Source organism: Bufo gargarizans, chromosome 6 (assembly GCF_014858855.1).
Source record: "Bufo gargarizans isolate SCDJY-AF-19 chromosome 6, ASM1485885v1, whole genome shotgun sequence".
In the NCBI taxonomy this organism is placed as follows: Eukaryota; Metazoa; Chordata; class Amphibia; order Anura; family Bufonidae; genus Bufo; species Bufo gargarizans.
In genome coordinates this window covers 178,075,812-178,095,883 of record NC_058085.1, presented here as the reverse complement: position 1 = coordinate 178,095,883, position 20,072 = coordinate 178,075,812, and the positions used below count along the sequence as shown (strand labels likewise).

At 44.1% G+C, this 20,072-nt stretch overlaps 1 long non-coding RNA gene across 1 annotated transcript; it reads right to left on the bottom strand.

Moving 5' to 3' along the window:
• Positions 1-3,945: 3,945 nt before the first annotated feature.
• On the bottom strand, positions 3,946-19,881 carry LOC122942567. Its single transcript, XR_006390595.1, has 3 exons — positions 19,743-19,881; positions 5,838-5,948; positions 3,946-4,177 (listed from the first exon to the last, which is right to left on the bottom strand). It is a non-coding gene; the product is annotated as an uncharacterized LOC122942567 (long non-coding RNA).
• Between the last annotated feature and the right edge of the window lie 191 nt (positions 19,882-20,072).

Below are 20,072 nucleotides of genomic sequence, written 5' to 3'. Positions count from 1 at the left end.
GTGAAGTGATTCTAAGAGATGCCTGTCAACTTCCTGTCATACTGTCCCAAAGTAACAGTTTTACTACCACAGCATTAGCTATGCATGTTTCTGCAATGCACAGTGTTCTACACCAATATACAGGCTCTCTGCAGCCGGAAATTAGCTTACTTTTAACACGATTTATCACATAAAAATTTGGATTGAATCAAGTTTTTTGGGAACATTTGGCGAACTTTCTGAATCAAATTTATGAAAAGTTTGCTCATCTCTAATAATTATCACCAGAAAATTCTAGTCAAGTATGACTGGCCTCCAAAGAATCACGCATACATCTATTTTTTTGACACAGTAAATTTTTACATCCTGTCCAGAAATGCAGCAGAAAGGCTACGTGCAACCCTGCTCATGTGACATCCTCCTTATGTTAGTATATTGAAAATCCCATATGGTTTGCCATTGAGTATCTTTGTTACACTGTATGCTGTGTTTTTTTGCTATGTTAAGTACCTATCACTGATTGATGGTAATGTACGTTAGGTTAGAGGGCATAAAACGGAAAAGTCTATTGCAGCAGGATAGGAGAGCCTCCCCATACAGAATATAGAGACAGTTTATTACCGTCTTTGACTTGCTATGGGCTGAGCACACACCAGGGAACATCAGGTACATTACAATTTGGAACTGAAGGAATCACAGTTGGTTGAGTCTTTATTTGTAAAGGATTTGAATGTAATTGTTGATAATAAACTAAATTATAGCATGCAATGCCAGTCTGTTGCATCAAAAGGTAGCAATATATTGTGCTGTATTAAGTTCATTCACATGTCCTTGTCCGTGGTTAAATCCATGAAAAGGTGGTCACTGATGCCTCAGTGAAGATGTCCCCGATGGATCCGTGAACACGGACAAAATAGAGTATCCATCCGTGCAAAAACAACGGACCCATGGACCGTGCTAAAACACTGATGTGTGAATACACACATTAAAATGAATGGAGATTTGTGCTGTCCATGGAAAACACGTACAGCACACGTCTGTGGAACACTGATGTGTAAATGAGGCTTTAGGAAAGAAATGGCTCGTAGAGAAGAAAGTACTATTTTACTCATTTAGGCTGGATTAACACATACAGTACTTATTTTGGGGGTCACTTACTGTAGGACACAGATTCTGTCGCACACCATGTTTCAGCAGAATCTGTAACTGCTTCCCCACTCGCGGCAGTTTTAAAAAGGGGGCATTGTTTGGGAGGGGAACAACAGTCATAGAAAATGGTCTAAATGTAAGACAGCAAGGAAGCTGTCGTATATTTAAAGTTGGCGGTGGATACATCAAAGCTATGTAGAGGCCGGCACCGCTACATAACTTCAGTGAGCCACCGCCAGAACAGGGGCTTATTAAAACCGGCATCTAAAACACCAGTCTTAATAAATGTGCCCCTTTGTGTTTTTCACTTTAAGGGTATTTTAGTGCTGATTTTTTTCACTTCAGTTTTTTTTTTTTTGTGCACCAGCATCAGAAGTTATCTGAAAGTCTATGGGAAATACGAAATGCAGGACACATTTTTGTTATCTTTTATTTTAAGCTCAGCATGTTGCAGCAATGGCGTTTCTTTCAGGTGTTTTTCTTTGTGACCACATCTTGAGTATGCAGTCCATTTTTTGGAAAGTCCATAAAAAGGATGTCTAAGTATTAGCTATGATAGGTTTATATAAATATGCATATAGCAAAATATGAGATACATTATTTGTGTCACAATCTCAAAAGAGAAAACATGGCCACTGCTTATATTAAAGGGGTTGTCCGAGTTATTTTCTTGTTCTTTGTATGTTTCTCAGATTTCACTGAGGGTCACATGACCTGTGATGTCAGCTTCTTTCCCTGCTCTGATGATGTTTTGTGCAGATATGTGTCTGTACACCAGACGTCACCCTGCTGGCCATACCCCCTGCACTAGCTGAGCTGCGGCTTCCTGCTCTCTCCCTTTTATCTTCAGGAAAAACTTTAACCCCTTCAGCAGCACAGGCTTAGGGCTGAAGACTTTACTGAGTAGCTGCAGGCAGTGAGACAAATACTGGGCACAGGTGCTGACAGAGAAGTTCTGTAGAGCATTGCACAAGAACAGGTAGGGAGAAGATACTATGTGTATCAGCAGTGTCATTCTACAGCTGGGATTTGTAGTCCTACACATATAACATGCTGCTGAGTATCCCAGCAGTCAGACATGTCACTCAGGGCAGACTTATTCACTCCCTTTGTAGAGCAAGAGGAGGGGCAGAGATCGTTGTTGTTGCAGGTAAACAAAAGGCCAGAAGAGAACCAGGGAAATGAGGAAATATATATAATTTTGTTTTGCCTAAAACTTGCTTAGCTTAGTTATATATTGCTGCCCATCAGATTTATAGTACTATATATATATATTTTTTTATTATTTGGACAACCCCTTTAACGACTTAGTACCACTCATATACCTTTTTACAGCAGTCACTAAGGGGCCTCAGGTTGGCCCGCAGTATTTTTATGTGCTGCATGGGTCTCCTGTGCAATGGAGAGCAGAAACTTGTCTCCAACATGAGAGCTGCCCACAGAATGTAAGCAGTTACAGGAGGGAGCAGACTCCTTCTCTCTTCCATCGGCACCATACGAAAGAGATCACATGGTGCCGCTGTCAGTGCCAGCAGGCCAGGGCCTAGTGAAGGTCCCAGGTGTGCTTCTTGCGTGTCCCAGAGGGCTGCTTCCCTCTGGCTCAGCCTGATGGTGAATGTCAGTATAGCACTGACATTAAAATTTATTGCACTACATAAATAGTGCAATTTATTTTAGAAGCAACAAAAAGTCACTTATGTATTTTAGTTCCCTTTTGGGACTTTTAAATAGCTAAAAAAAGGTTTAAAAAAAGGTTTTTTTAAGTAAAAAATTTCCAAGTTAAAAATAATCATTTTTTCCAAAAATGCAAAAATAAAATCTCCTACACATATTTGGTTATGCTATGTCCATAACGACCCACACTACAAAATGATCATGTATCTTATCCCGCAGGGTGAATACTGTTCACGAATACCAGAATTGCTGCATTTTACTTATTCGCCACTAAAAGATGGAATACCAATTGATCAAAAAGCCTTATATACCTCCAAATGATACTAATAAAACTACAAAGCATCTCTAAAAAATCAAGTCCTCACACATCTCTGTAGAAATAAAATAAAAAAAGTATGGGTTTTGGGATGCAGCAATGCAAAAACATTGTATTTTTTTAAACATAAAAAACTATATGTATTTGGTATTGCTGTAATCATACTGACCCAGAAAATAAAGTTGTCATGTTGTTTATGCCAAAAAATGAACACCACAAATGTTATAGTGTAGCAACTCAGTGGGGGTACTGTTGATTTTTTCCCACCCCCCCTAGAAAGTTAAATAGGAAGTTTGTGTACCCCAAAACTGCACCATAAAAAATTAGTCCTGCAAAAAACAAGCCCTCATACAGCTGCATCGTTGTAAAAGTTATAGGACAGTGATGAAAAAAAAAAACTTGATCGTTGAGGCCCGAAACAGGCTGGTCACTAAGAGTTTACACTGCAATTATATCTCAATTTTTTAAAATATTATTCACAGTAAAAGACAATATACAGGGTTTCTATATATGGAATGTTGATCTAGAGATCTGTCTTATCATCAGCAGGGATCAGGAAGGAGTTTGTCTACCTAGAGTACTTTTTGCCTTCTTCTGGATCAACTTTCAAGCAATAAAACTGATGACCATGAAAGACTTGGGTCTTTTTCAACCAGCTATCTACATGTATGTAACTGCATAAGGAGAAATGTTGTTGAGAAGATAGTTCGCTCTTATAACTATAAATTATAGCTATATTTGTAAGTGCTTAAAATGTTAAACTATCTCTGTCCATTAACAGCCATGGTAAGAAGTGGTTAGAAATAATACTCTCACATACAATTGAATAACTTAATCAGGAGAATACATTTATTAAAGTTAAACAGAACATTTTCAAGGACTGTTAAACATTCTGCTTAGATATAGCGAGTATAACAGACTGCAATGCATAGTTGATTCCATGATTTAATTTGGAAGTTCTGAATGGTACAGCAAAGTTTCTTCACTTCTTGTAACCTCCGTACCCATATCCACCTTGACCACCGTAGCTTTGTCCATAACCACCCTGCTGGCATGGATCTAATAAAAAAAAAATAGATTGAAAGTTAAGGTTTAGCATATGTTAGGTACGAGGTATAATAGATGAAGTGTGTACAGATACATTGTATATACATCAGTGGACTGAGATGTGAGGTACGAGCTGTAATTTATACCTCATATCTCAAGTCAATACACTGCTGTATTTACTATATACCTTGTGGGGATTCGTTCTGGTAGACAGGACAAGCGGGTGCAGTATAGAGGCAAAGACACATTTGTAACTCAGAAACTGCAGTGTATATTCACACTAGTTGCATGTTTACGATATGACAGTCCATTTTCAGTATTGGTGTTAGTTCACACCCAAAACAGTTTGTGCAGAAAAAACATTCACCTTTGATCCTGGGTGTTTAATCCACACCCGGCTGAATGCTCAGCCTCAGAAAGTCCACCTACAGGCTTTAGGCGGCCTGCTCGCCCGACACCATCTTTAGCTTTCAGTCCACCCATAGGCCTCAGATCTCAGCAGAGTTTTACACAGCTCCAGTGTCAGAGAGGAGTAATCCACCCACCTGACACTGGTGGCTGTTTTTTATAGGCCTGTCAAAACCCGGCCTGGACCGTGGGGAGTAGTCACTTACCCAGCACTTTGACTACTCCCAGTAAGAGCCGTCCCGGATCACCTATTTACAGCCATACTAGATAGCAAGGTGTCAAACAGCAACTGCTGTTGACACAGAAACTGGCTCTTACTCCATCGAGGCCAGAAACCTCGGTGACACGTACCTATTATCTATGATGATTCCTTGTACCTTCTTACAACCTATACACACTCCAATTATTATACCTCGTACCTCATATGTCAGTACCTGCTGTATATAAAATATATATGTACACACTGCATCCATTATACCTTGTACCTCACATATTACACTGCTGTATATACTATAAACCTGTACACACTGCATATATTATACCCCATACCACACATATCAGTACACTGCTGTATATACTATATTCCTGTACACACTGCATATATTATACCTCGTACCTCACATATCAGTACTCTGCTGTATATACTATAAATCTATAAACACTACATCTATTATACCTCATATCTCACATAACAGTACACTGCTGTATATACTATACATCTGTACACACTGCATCTATTTGACCTCTTTTGTGTGCCAGGGCTGTTTTGTAATCCCAATCCGGCCCTGATGGCATACAGTATAAAATGCAGCAGCAAGCATAGTTCATGGGACAAAGGGAGAGGCCAGGAATAGGTAGTGGGAGGGGCTATAAAAGGGGAATAGGAGCCCAATTTAGATTCTTGCTATGGGGCGCAGTGATTTCTATGTACCCACTGCCTAGAAGCAATACTTCTATGGAAAGTTCTATCGTAAAATAATCATGGAGGTAAAGAAATACAGCTTCATACAACTCTGAATGTCTGTGTGTAAACTAGAAAACTAAAACAGAATCCCCTACACACTGTTGATTTTAAGACTCCATTTTAGAAATGAAATCCTTCCCTTTAGTTGTTTTCTATGTATGTTGTACTCTGCACATTAAACAGCTTTATTTTAGATAGATTATTTGCATTGCCTCTGTATCCACTAGACTGGTATGCATGTTTCTGTGCATTAAATCGAAATTACAGTTAGATCCAAATATCATCAACAAATATACATACCTGGGCAACAAGGCGGTGGTGGACATTGAACTGTTGGGCATGGAGCACATGGGTCAACTATGATGCATTTGGGTGTTTGGTCCTGGCAAACAGGTGGTGGTGGGCAACATGCTGAAAAGAACAACAAAAATATTATATCAGAGAAAGTGACGAAAATACAAAGAATGAAAATGATTACATTTATAAACTTATTAGGCTAATGTAACGATTTGATTGTGGGATCATTGGTGCAAGGGTGCTGTGAAGGCCTGTAAATGATAGTTACTGAGCTATTGCACAGTAGCTTAGTAATACAGGCATCAATGCAGCCAGTGCATATTGTAATAAAGTAAGCATGATGAAAGTTGACAAAATCAGGGGTAGACATAATATTTGGGCATTCTTCGCTCCAACAAAGAGGCCCTGCTGATATAGATGCTCACTGCTACTTTAAAGGGGTTTTCAAAGCTCCTGATATTGATCCTCAGCATGAGGGGATCCTTAGGATACTGTAGATCATGAATATCTTATTGTTGTGGCGCCAACACCCTCGCCAATTAGCTGTTTCCTTCGGCCTCTGACACTGGAACTCGCTCTTACAGCCGAGCTGGAAGCAGAACTCCATTCAAAGTGTAATAGTCATGCCAGGTTGCTGTAGCTTAACTCCTATTCACTTAAATGGGTGCTGAGTAGAGTTGAGCGAACACCTGGATGTTCGGGTTCGAGAAGTTCGGCCGAACATCCCGGAAATGTTCGGGTTCGGGATCCGAACCCGATCCGAACTTCGTCCCGAACCCGAACCCCATTGAAGTCAATGGGGACCCGAACTTTTCGGCACTAAAAAGGCTGTAAAACAGCCCAGGAAAGAGCTAGAGGGCTGCAAAAGGCAGCAACATGTAGGTAAATCCCCTGCAAACAAATGTGGATAGGGAAATGAATTAAAATAAAAATTAAATAAATAAAAATTAACCAAAATCAATTGGAGAGAGGTTCCATAGCAGAGAATCTGGCTTCCCGTCACCCACCACTGGAACAGTCCATTCTCAGATATTTAGGCCCCGGCACCCAGGCAGAGGAGAGAGGTCCCGTAACAGAGAATCTGTCTTCATGTCAGCAGAGAATTAGTCTGCATGTCATAGCAGAGAATGAGGCTTCACGTCAGCCACCACTGCAACAGTCCATTGGCATATATTTAGGCCCAGCACCAAGGCAGAGGAGGGAGGTCCCGTAACAGAGAATCTGTCTTCATGTCAGCAGAGAATTAGTCTGCATGTCATAGCAGAGAATGAGGCTTCACGTCAGCCACCACTGCAACAGTCCATTGGCATATATTTAGGCCCAGCACACACACAGGCAGAGGAGAGAGGTCCCGTAACAGAGAATCTGGCTTCATGTCAGCAGAGAATCAGTCTGCATGTCATAGCAGAGAATGAGGCTTCACGTCAGCCACCACTGCAACAGTCCATTGGCATATATTTAGGCCCAGCACACACACAGGCAGAGGAGAGAGGTCCCGTAACAGAGGATCTGGCTTCATGTCAGCAGAGAATCAGTCTGCATGTCATAGCAGAGAATCAGGCTTCACGTCAGCCACCACTGCAACAGTCCATTGTCATAAATTTAGGCCCAGCACCCAGGCAGAGGAGAGAGGTCCCGTAACAGACAATCTGGCTTCATGTCAGCAGAGAATTAGTCTGCATGTCATAGCAGAGAATGAGGCTTCACGTCAGCCACCACTGCAACAGTCCATTGGCATATATTTAGGCCTAGCACACAGGCAGAGGAGAGAGGTCCCGTAACAGACAATCTGTCTTCATGTCAGCAGAGAATCAGTCTGCATGTCATAGCAGAGAATGAGGCTTCACGTCACCCACCACTGCAACAGTCCATTGGCATATATTTAGGCCTAGCACACAGGCAGAGCAGAGAGGTCCCGTAACAGACAATCTGGCTTCATGACAGCAGAGAATCAGTCTGCATGTCATAGCAGAGAATGAGGCTTCACGTCACCCACCACTGCAACAGTCCATTGGCATATATTTAGGCCTAGCACACAGGCAGAGCAGAGAGGTCCCGTAACAGACAATCTGGCTTCATGACAGCAGAGAATCAGTCTGCATGTCATAGCAGAGAATGAGGCTTCACGTCACCCACCACTGCAACAGTCCATTGGCATATATTTAGGCCTAGCACACAGGCAGAGCAGAGAGGTCCCGTAACAGACGATCTGGCTTCATGTCAGCAGAGAATCAGTCTGCATGTCATAGCAGAGAATGAGGCTTCACGTCAGCCACCACTGCAACAGTCCATTGGCATATATTTAGGCCCAGCACCCAGGCAGAGGAGGGAGGTCCCGTAACAGAGAATCTGTCTTCATGTCAGCAGAGAATTAGTCTGCATGTCATAGCAGAGAATGAGGCTTCACGTCAGCCACCACTGCAACAGTCCATTGGCATATATTTAGGCCCAGCACACACACAGGCAGAGGAGAGAGGTCCCGTAACAGAGAATCTGTCTTCATGTCAGCAGAGAATTAGTCTGCATGTCATAGCAGAGAATCAGGCTTCACGTCACCCACCACTGCAACAGTCCATTGGCATATATTTAGGCCCAGCACCCAGGCAGAGGAGGGAGGTCCCGTAACAGAGAATCTGTCTTCATGTCAGCAGAGAATTAGTCTGCATGTCATAGCAGAGAATGAGGCTTCACGTCAGCCACCACTGCAACAGTCCATTGGCATATATTTAGGCCCAGCACACACACAGGCAGAGGAGAGAGGTCCCGTAACAGAGAATCTGTCTTCATGTCAGCAGAGAATTAGTCTGCATGTCATAGCAGAGAATGAGGCTTCACGTCAGCCACCACTGCAACAGTCCATTGGCATATATTTAGGCCCAGCACACACACAGGCAGAGGAGAGAGGTCCCGTAACAGACAATCTGGCTTCATGTCAGCAGAGAATTAGTCTGCATGTCATAGCAGAGAATGAGGCTTCACGTCACCCACCACTGCAACAGTCCATTGGCATATATTTAGGCCCAGCACCCAGGCAGAGGAGGGAGGTCCCGTAACAGAGAATCTGTCTTCATGTCAGCAGAGAATTAGTCTGCATGTCATAGCAGAGAATGAGGCTTCACGTCAGCCACCACTGCAACAGTCCATTGGCATATATTTAGGCCTAGCACACACACAGGCAGAGGAGAGAGGTCCCGTAACAGAGGATCTGGCTTCATGTCAGCAGAGAATCAGTCTGCATGTCATAGCAGAGAATCAGGCTTCACGTCAGCCACCACTGCAACAGTCCATTGTCATAAATTTAGGCCCAGCACCCAGGCAGAGGAGAGAGGTCCCGTAACAGAGAATCTGGCTTCATGTCAGCAGAGAATCAGTCTTCATATCATAGCAGAGAATCAGGCTTCACGTCACCCACCACTGTAAGAGTCAATTTTCATAAATTTAGGCCCAGAACCCAGGCAGAGGAGAAAGGTCCCGTAACAGACAATCTGGCTTCATGTCAGCAGAGAATCAGTCTGCATGTCATAGCAGAGAATCAGGCTTCACGTCAGCCACCACTGCAACAGTCCATTGGCATATATTTAGGCCTAGCACACAGGCAGAGGAGAGAGGTCCCGTAACAGACAATCTGGCTTCATGTCAGCAGAGAATCAGTCTGCATGTCATAGCAGAGAATGAGGCTTCACGTCAGCCACCACTGCAACAGTCCATTGTCATAAATTTAGGCCCAGCACCCAGGCAGAGGAGAGAGGTCCCGTAACAGACAATCTGGCTTCATGTCAGCAGAGAATTAGTCTGCATGTCATAGCAGAGAATCAGGCTTCATGTCAGCCACCACTGCAACAGTCCATTGGCATATATTTAGGCCTAGCACACAGGCAGAGGAGAGGTTCATTCAACTTTGGGTAGCATCGCAATATAATGGTAAAATGAAAATAAAAATAGGATTGAATGAGGAAGTGCCCTGGAGTCCAATAATATATGGTTATGGGGAGGTAGTTAATGTCTAATCTGGACAAGGGACGGACAGGTCCTGTGGGATCCATGCCTGGTTCATTTTTATGAACGTCAGCTTGTCCACATTGGCTGTAGACAGGCGGCTGCGTTTGTCTGTAATGACGCCCCCTGCCGTGCTGAATACACGTTCAGACAAAACGCTGGCTGCCGGGCAGGCCAGCACCTCCAAGGCATAAAAGGCTAGCTCTGGCCACGTGGACAATTTAGAGACCCAGAAGTTGAATGGGGCCGAACCATCAGTCAGTACGTGGAGGGGTGTGCACACGTACTGTTCCACCATGTTAGTGAAATGTTGCCTCCTGCTAACACGTTGCGTATCAGGTGGTGGTGCAGTTAGCTGTGGCGTGTTGACAAAAGTTTTCCACATCTCTGCCATGCTAACCCTGCCCTCAGAGGAGCTGGCCGTGACACAGCTGCCTTGGCGACCTCTTGCTCCTCCTCTGCCTTGGCCTTGGGCTTCCACTTGTTCCCCTGTGACATTTGGGAATGCTCTCAGTAGCGCGTCTACCAACGTGCGCTTGTACTCGCGCATCTTCCTATCACGCTCCAGTGCAGGAAGTAAGGTGGGCACATTGTCTTTGTAGCGTGGATCCAGCAGGGTGGCAACCCAGTAGTCCGCACAGGTTAAAATGTGGGCAACTCTGCTGTCGTTGCGCAGGCACTGCAGCATGTAGTCGCTCATGTGTGCCAGGCTGCCCAGGGATAAGGACAAGCTGTCCTCTGTGGGAGGCGTATCGTCATCGTCCTGCCTTTCCCCCCAGCCACGCACCAGTGATGGACCCGAGCTGCGTTGGGTGCCACCCCGCTGTGACCATGCTTCATCCTCATCCTCCTCCACCTCCTCCTCATCCTCGTCCTCCTCGTCCTCCAGTAGTGGGCCCTGGCTGGCCACATTTGTACCTGGCCTCTGCTGTTGCCAAAAACCTCCCTCTGAGTCACTTCGAAGAGACTGGCCTGAAAGTGCTAAAAATGACCCCTCTTCCTCCTCCTCCTCCTCCTCCTCCTGGGCCACCTCCTCTTCCATCATCGCCCTAAGTGTTTTCTCAAGGAGACATAGAAGTGGTATTGTAACGCTGATAACGGTGTCATCGCCACTGGCCATGTTGGTGGAGTACTCGAAACAGCGCAACAGGGCACACAGGTCTCGCATGGAGGCCCAGTCATTGGTGGTGAAGTGGTGCTGTTCTGTAGTGCGACTGACCCGTGCGTGCTGCAGCTGAAACTCCACTATGGCCTGCTGCTGCTCGCACAGTCTGTCCAGCATGTGCAAGGTGGAGTTCCACCTGGTGGGCACGTCGCATATGAGGCGGTGAGCGGGAAGGCCGAAGTTACGCTGTAGCGCAGACAGGCGAGCAGCAGCAGGATGTGAACGCCGGAAGCGCGAACAGACGGCCCGCACTTTATGCAGCAGCTCTGACATGTCGGGGTAGTTGTGAATGAACTTCTGCACCACCAAATTCAGCACATGCGCCAAGCAAGGGATGTGCGTCAAATTGGCTAGTCCCAGAGCTGCAACGAGATTTCGCCCATTATCACACACCACCAGGCCGGGCTTGAGGCTCACCGGCAGCAACCACTCGTCGGTCTGTTGTTCTATACCCCGCCACAACTCCTGTGCGGTGTGGGGCCTGTCCCCCAAACATATGAGTTTCAGAATGGCCTGCTGACGTTTACCCCGGGCTGTGCTGAAGTTGGTGGTGAAGGTGTGTGGCTGACTGGATGAGCAGGTGGAAGAAGAGGAGGAGGAACCCGAGAAGGAGGAGGTGGCAACAGGAGGCAAAGAATGTTGCCCTGCGATCCTTGGCAGGCGGAAGGACGTGCGCCAAACAGCTCTCCGCCTGGGGCCCAGCTGCCACTACATTTACCCAGTGTGCAGTTAGGGAGATATAGCGTCCCTGGCCGTGCTTACTGGTCCATGTATCTGTGGTTAGGTGGACCTTGCCACAGATGGCGTTGCGCAGTGCACACTTGATTTTATCGGATACTTGGTTGTGCAGGGAAGGCACGGCTCTCTTGGAGAAGTAGTGGCGGCTGTGAACAACATACTGTGGGACAGCAAGCGACATGAGCTGTTTGAAGCTGTCTGTGTCCACCAGCCTAAATGACAGCATTTCATAGGCCAGTAGTTTAGAAATGCTGGCATTCAGGGCCAGGGATCGAGGGTGGCTAGGTGGGAATTTACGCTTTCTATCAAATGTTTGTGAGATGGAGAGCTGAACGCTGGCGTGTGACATGGTTGAGACGCTTGGTGACGGAGGTGGTGGTGGTGGTGTTGGTGGTACATCCCCTGTTTGCTGGGCGGCAGGTGCCAACGTTCCTCCAGAGGCGGAGGAAGAGGCCGAGGCGGCAGCAGCAGAATAGGCCGAGGCGGCAGCAGCAGAAGAGGTAGCAGGGGGAGCCTGAGTGACTTCCTTGGTTTTAAGGTGTTTACTCCACTGCAGTTCATGCTTTGCATGCAGGTGCCTGGTCATGCAGGTTGTGCTGAGGTTCAGAACGTTAATGCCTCGCTTCAGGCTCTGATGGCACAGCGTGCAAACCACTCGGGTCTTGTCGTCAGCACATTGTTTGAAGAAGTGCCATGCCAGGGAACTCCTTGAAGCTGCCTTTGGGGTGCTCGGTCCCAGATGGCGGCGGTCAGTAGCAGGCGGAGTCTCTTGGCGGCGGGTGTTCTGCTTTTGCCCACTGCTCCCTCTTTTGCTACGCTGTTGGCTCGGTCTCACCACTGCCTCTTCCTCCGAACTGTGAAAGTCAGTGGCACGACCTTCATTCCATGTGGGGTCTAGGACCTCATCGTCCCCTGCATCGTCTTCCACCCAGTCTTGATCCCTGACCTCCTGTTCAGTCTGCACACTGCAGAAAGACGCAGCAGTTGGCACCTGTGTTTCGTCATCATCAGAGACATGCTGAGGTGGTATTCCCATGTCCTCATCATCAGGAAACATAAGTGGTTGTGCGTCAGTGCATTCTATGTCTTTCACCGCTGGGGAAGGGCTAGGTGGATGCCCTTGGGAAACCCTGCCAGCGGAGTCTTCAAACAGCATAAGAGACTGCTGCATAACTTGAGGCTGAGACAGTTTCCCTGGTATGCATGGGGGTGATGTGACAGACTGATGGGGTTGGTTTTCAGGCGCCATCTGTGCGCTTTCTGCAGAAGACTGGGTGGGAGATAATGTGAACGTGCTGGATCCACTGTCGGCCACCCAATTGACTAATGCCTGTACCTGCTCAGGCCTTACCATCCTTAGAACGGCATTGGGCCCCACCATATATCGCTGTAAATTCTGGCGGCTACTGGGACCTGAGGTAGTTGGTACACTAGGACGTGTGGATGTGGCAGAACGGCCACGTCCTCTCCCAGCACCAGAGGGTCCACTAACACCACCACGACCATGTCCACGTCCGCGTCCCTTACTAGATGTTTTTCTCATTGTTATGGTTCACCACAACAACAAATATATTATTTGGCCCAATGTATTGTATTCAAATTCAGCGGGATATAAATTTGAGGCCTAGTATTTAGGCGCTGGGTGACCGGTATGGATTTAGTGACAGAATTAGACTTGGAAATGCACAGAAGCGTGTGTGTGAAGTTATTCTGAATGACCCTATGTGCACCTTCAATATGATCTACCCTTTTAGGGATAGATTTCAAATAGCTCTGATATAGCAGAAACGACTAAATTATGAAATTGCTAAATTGGGAATTGTATTTCAACCCAGAACAAAAAATGTGCTTTGACGGACACTAAATAACTTTCCCAGCCACAACAGGACAGCGGTAACGAGAGATTTAGCGGGATATAAATTTGAGGCCTAGTATTTAGGCGCTGGGTGACAGGTATGGGTTTAGTGACAGAATTAGATTTGGAAATGCACAGTAGCGGGTGTGTGAAGTTATTCTGAATGACCCTATGTGCACCTTGAATATTATATACCCTTTTAGGGATAGATTTCAAATAGCTCTGATATAGCAGAAACCACTAAATTATGAAATTGCTAAATTGGGAATTGTATTTCAACCCAGAACAAGAAATGTGCTTGAACGGACACTAAATAACTCGCCCAGCTACAGCACTAAGGACAGATTTAGCGGGATATAAATTTGAGACCTAGTATTTAGGCGCTGGGTGACAGGTATGGGTTTAGTGCCAGAATTAGACTTGGAAATACACAGTAGCGGGTGTGTGTGAAGTTATTCTGAATGACCCAATGTGCACCTTGAATATTATATACCCTTTTAGGGATAGATTTCAAATAGCTCTGATATAGCAGAAACCACTAAATTATGAAATTGCTAAATTGGGAATTGTATTTCAACCCAGAACAAGAAATGTGCTTGAACGGACACTAAATAACTCGCCCAGCTACAGCACTAAGGACAGATTTAGCGGGATATAAATTTGAGGCCTAGTATTTAGGCGCTGGGTGACAGGTATGGGTTTAGTGCCAGAATTAGACTTGGAAATACACAGTAGCGGGTGTGTGTGAAGTTATTCTGAATGACCCAATGTGCACCTTGAATATTATATACCCTTTTAGGGATAGATTTCAAATAGCTCTGATATAGCAGAAACCACTAAATTATGAAATTGCTAAATTGGGAATTGTATTTCAACCCAGAACAAGAAATGTGCTTGAACGGACACTAAATAACTCGCCCAGCTACAGCACTAAGGACAGATTTAGCGGGATATAAATTTGAGGCCTAGTATTTAGGCGCTGGGTGACAGGTATGGGTTTAGTGCCAGAATTAGACTTGGAAATACACAGTAGCGGGTGTGTGTGAAGTTATTCTGAATGACCCAATGTGCACCTTGAATATTATATACCCTTTTAGGGATAGATTTCAAATAGCTCTGATATAGCAGAAACCACTAAATTATGAAATTGCTAAATTGGGAATTGTATTTCAACCCAGAACAAGAAATGTGCTTGAACGGACACTAAATAACTCGCCCAGCTACAGCACTAAGGACAGATTTAGCGGGATATAAATTTGAGGCCTAGTATTTAGGCGCTGGGTGACAGGTATGGGTTTAGTGCCAGAATTAGACTTGGAAATACACAGTAGCGGGTGTGTGTGAAGTTATTCTGAATGACCCAATGTGCACCTTGAATATTATATACCCTTTTAGGGATAGATTTCAAATAGCTCTGATATAGCAGAAACCACTAAATTATGAAATTGCTAAATTGGGAATTGTATTTCAACCCAGAACAAGAAATGTGCTTGAACGGACACTAAATAACTCGCCCAGCTACAGCACTAAGGACAGATTTAGCGGGATATAAATTTGAGGCCTAGTATTTAGGCGCTGGGTGACAGGTATGGGTTTAGTGCCAGAATTAGACTTGGAAATACACAGTAGCGGGTGTGTGTGAAGTTATTCTGAATGACCCAATGTGCACCTTGAATATTATATACCCTTTTAGGGATAGATTTCAAATAGCTCTGATATAGCAGAAACCACTAAATTATGAAATTGCTAAATTGGGAATTGTATTTCAACCCAGAACAAGAAATGTGCTTGAACGGACACTAAATAACTCGCCCAGCTACAGCACTAAGGACAGATTTAGCGGGATATAAATTTGAGGCCTAGTATTTAGGCGCTGGGTGACAGGTATGGGTTTAGTGCCAGAATTAGACTTGGAAATACACAGTAGCGGGTGTGTGTGAAGTTATTCTGAATGACCCAATGTGCACCTTGAATATTATATACCCTTTTAGGGATAGATTTCAAATAGCTCTGATATAGCAGAAACCACTAAATTATGAAATTGCTAAATTGGGAATTGTATTTCAACCCAGAACAAGAAATGTGCTTGAACGGACACTAAATAACTCGCCCAGCTACAGCACTAAGGACAGATTTAGCGGGATATAAATTTGAGGCCTAGTATTTAGGCGCTGGGTGACAGGTATGGGTTTAGTGCCAGAATTAGACTTGGAAATACACAGTAGCGGGTGTGTGTAAAGTTATTCTGAATGACCCAATGTGCACCTTGAATATTATATACCCTTTTAGGGATAGATTTCAAATAGCTCTGATATAGCAGAAACCACTAAATTATGAAATTGCTAAATTGGGAATTGTATTTCAACCCAGAACAAGAAATGTGCTTGAACGGACACTAAATAACTCGCCCAGCTACAGCACTAAGGACAGATTTAGCGGGATATAAATTTGAGGCCTAGTATTTAGGCGCTGGGTGACAGGTATGGGTTTAGTGCCAGAATTAGACTTGGAAATACACAGTAGCGGGTGTGTGTGAAGTTATTCTGAATGACCCAATGTGCACCTTGAATATTATATACCCTTTTAGGGATAGATTTCAAATAGCTCTGATATAGCAGAAACCACTAAATTATGAAATTGCTAAATTGGGAATTGTATTTCAACCCAGAACAAGAAATGTGCTTGAACGGACACTAAATAACTCGCCCAGCTACAGCACTAAGGACAGATTTAGCGGGATATAAATTTGAGGCCTAGTATTTAGGCGCTGGGTGACAGGTATGGGTTTAGTGCCAGAATTAGACTTGGAAATACACAGTAGCGGGTGTGTGTGAAGTTATTCTGAATGACCCAATGTGCACCTTGAATATTATATACCCTTTTAGGGATAGATTTCAAATAGCTCTGATATAGCAGAAACCACTAAATTATGAAATTGCTAAATTGGGAATTGTATTTCAACCCAGAACAAGAAATGTGCTTGAACGGACACTAAATAACTCGCCCAGCTACAGCACTAAGGACAGATTTAGCGGGATATAAATTTGAGGCCTAGTATTTAGGCGCTGGGTGACAGGTATGGGTTTAGTGCCAGAATTAGACTTGGAAATACACAGTAGCGGGTGTGTGTGAAGTTATTCTGAATGACCCAATGTGCACCTTGAATATTATATACCCTTTTAGGGATAGATTTCAAATAGCTCTGATATAGCAGAAACCACTAAATTATGAAATTGCTAAATTGGGAATTGTATTTCAACCCAGAACAAGAAATGTGCTTGAACGGACACTAAATAACTCGCCCAGCTACAGCACTAAGGACAGATTTAGCGGGATATAAATTTGAGGCCTAGTATTTAGGCGCTGGGTGACAGGTATGGGTTTAGTGCCAGAATTAGACTTGGAAATACACAGTAGCGGGTGTGTGTGAAGTTATTCTGAATGACCCAATGTGCACCTTGAATATTATATACCCTTTTAGGGATAGATTTCAAATAGCTCTGATATAGCAGAAACCACTAAATTATGAAATTGCTAAATTGGGAATTGTATTTCAACCCAGAACAAGAAATGTGCTTGAACGGACACTAAATAACTCGCCCAGCTACAGCACTAAGGACAGATTTAGCGGGATATAAATTTGAGACCTAGTATTTAGGCGCTGGGTGACAGGTATGGGTTTAGTGCCAGAATTAGACTTGGAAATACACAGTAGCGGGTGTGTGTGAAGTTATTCTGAATGACCCAATGTGCACCTTGAATATTATATACCCTTTTAGGGATAGATTTCAAATAGCTCTGATATAGCAGAAACCACTAAATTATGAAATTGCTAAATTGGGAATTGTATTTCAACCCAGAACAAGAAATGTGCTTGAACGGACACTAAATAACTCGCCCAGCTACAGCACTAAGGACAGATTTAGCGGGATATAAATTTGAGGCCTAGTATTTAGGCGCTGGGTGACAGGTATGGGTTTAGTGCCAGAATTAGACTTGGAAATACACAGTAGCGGGTGTGTGTGAAGTTATTCTGAATGACCCAATGTGCACCTTGAATATTATATACCCTTTTAGGGATAGATTTCAAATAGCTCTGATATAGCAGAAACCACTAAATTATGAAATTGCTAAATTGGGAATTGTATTTCAACCCAGAACAAGAAATGTGCTTGAACGGACACTAAATAACTCGCCCAGCTACAGCACTAAGGACAGATTTAGCGGGATATAAATTTGAGGCCTAGTATTTAGGCGCTGGGTGACAGGTATGGGTTTAGTGCCAGAATTAGACTTGGAAATACACAGTAGCGGGTGTGTGTGAAGTTATTCTGAATGACCCAATGTGCACCTTGAATATTATATACCCTTTTAGGGATAGATTTCAAATAGCTCTGATATAGCAGAAACCACTAAATTATGAAATTGCTAAATTGGGAATTGTATTTCAACCCAGAACAAGAAATGTGCTTGAACGGACACTAAATAACTCGCCCAGCTACAGCACTAGGGACAGATTTAGCTGGATATAAATTTGAGGCCTAGTATTTAGGCGCTGGGTGACCGGTATGGATTTAGTGACAGAATTAGACTGGGATATGGCCAAAAAATAAACAGACTATTGCTGGTTAAATGCACTTGGTGTGACAGCTTCACCCTGATGTAGGCTTTAGCCAAAAAACAACCACACCATTGAGGGTTAAATGCACTTGGTGACAGGCGCAGCTTGCCCCTGATTTAGTATATGGCCAAAAAATGAACAGACTATTGCTGGTTAAATGCACTTGGTGTGACAGCTTCACCCTGATGTAGGCTTTAGCCAAAAAACAACCACACCATTGAGGGTTAAATGCACTTGGTGACAGGCGCAGCTTGCCCCTGATTTTGTATATGGCCAAAAAATGAACAGACTATTGCTGGTTAAATGCACTTGGTGTGACAGCTTCACCCTGATGTAGGCTTTAGCCAAAAAACAACCACACCATTGAGGGTTAAATGCACTTGGTCGCAGCTTGTGCTGGCGCACCACAAGACACAAAATGGCCGCCGATCACCCCAGAAAAATGTGACTGACAAACGGTCTGTGCAGCCTAAAAACAGTGAGCAATTGAGGATCAGCAGCTCAATGATCCACAGCTGCAGATCGATCAGTTAATCAAGTCCTTTGGAGGAGTTAATCTGCCTAATCTCGCCCTACTGTCGCAGCCGCAACCTCTCCCTACGCTAATCAGAGCAGAGTGACGGGCGGCGCTATGTGACTCCAGCTTAAATAGAGGCTGGGTCACATGGTGCTCTGGCCAATCACAGCCATGCCAATAGTAGGCATGGCTGTGATGGCCTCTTGGGGCAAGTAGTATGACGCTTGTTGATTGGCTGCTTTGCAGCCTTTCAAAAAGCGCCAAGAAAGCGTCACAAAAGCGCGAAGAAAGCGACGAACACCGAACCCGAACCCGGACTTTTACGAAAATGTCCGGGTTCGGGTCCGTGTCACGGACACCCCAAAATTCGGTACGAACCCGAACTATACAGTTCGAGTTCGCTCATCCCTAGTGCTGAGCTGCAGTCACCCAGTCACCCAGCACAACACTTTGTTTCCACCTCTCATTCAAGCTGCAGGGAACAGCTGATCAGTTGGTAAGCAGGGTGCCTGACCTCCACTGATTGGATATTGATTACTGATTATTGAGGATAGGTCATCAATAAAGGGGTCCGGAAAACCCCTTTCAATTGACACTTTAGATTGCACATACTGGTCTACCATAATGATTTTCACTCATAGCTCAATAATAATTGTAAGGCCAGGTAATGATGTTTTTGAAGAACCATGAAATAGGATGTCTAATACTAGTACCCGTCACTCATCAAGGCAGCAGATGAACACCAATAGAACGATATACATTTCTCACACAGAGTCCTGCAGCTGTCTGCACCCACCATTAAAGAAAGCTAAGCATCTGTTAGCGCAGTATACTGTTTGTATATGCAATGTTTTTCAAGTGGACTACAGGCAAATCTAGGTCATTTACACAGACTAGTTAAATGGGATATTCACTTAGGCTCTGTCTTTATATCTTTGAGCACAACTAATGGAGAGCTAATAATTATTCATTCCCTTTCATTAAAAATAATCAAAACCTATTTAAATGGCACTTACGGTTTTTGCCTTGTCCCTTTGCTGACATGGTTGTCTCCTGTAGAGTGATATCTCTGAGTGATGAAACAAGGTCACAGAAGATGGATACTGAAGCTCATTACAAAGGTGCTATATATACAAAGCTGCTGGTATTGTTAAGCAAGATATCAGATGGCAAAATAAGCCAATCGGAATTCTAATTGACCATCTAACTACTAATTGGCTCCTATAATTTGCATACCTTGAAGGCTATGTACTGAGATAATGGCTTTGTGTATGCATACATAATTAATAAAAGTATTTATTACACATAGAATGATATACTTATACATTCTAAGACTATGAATTGTC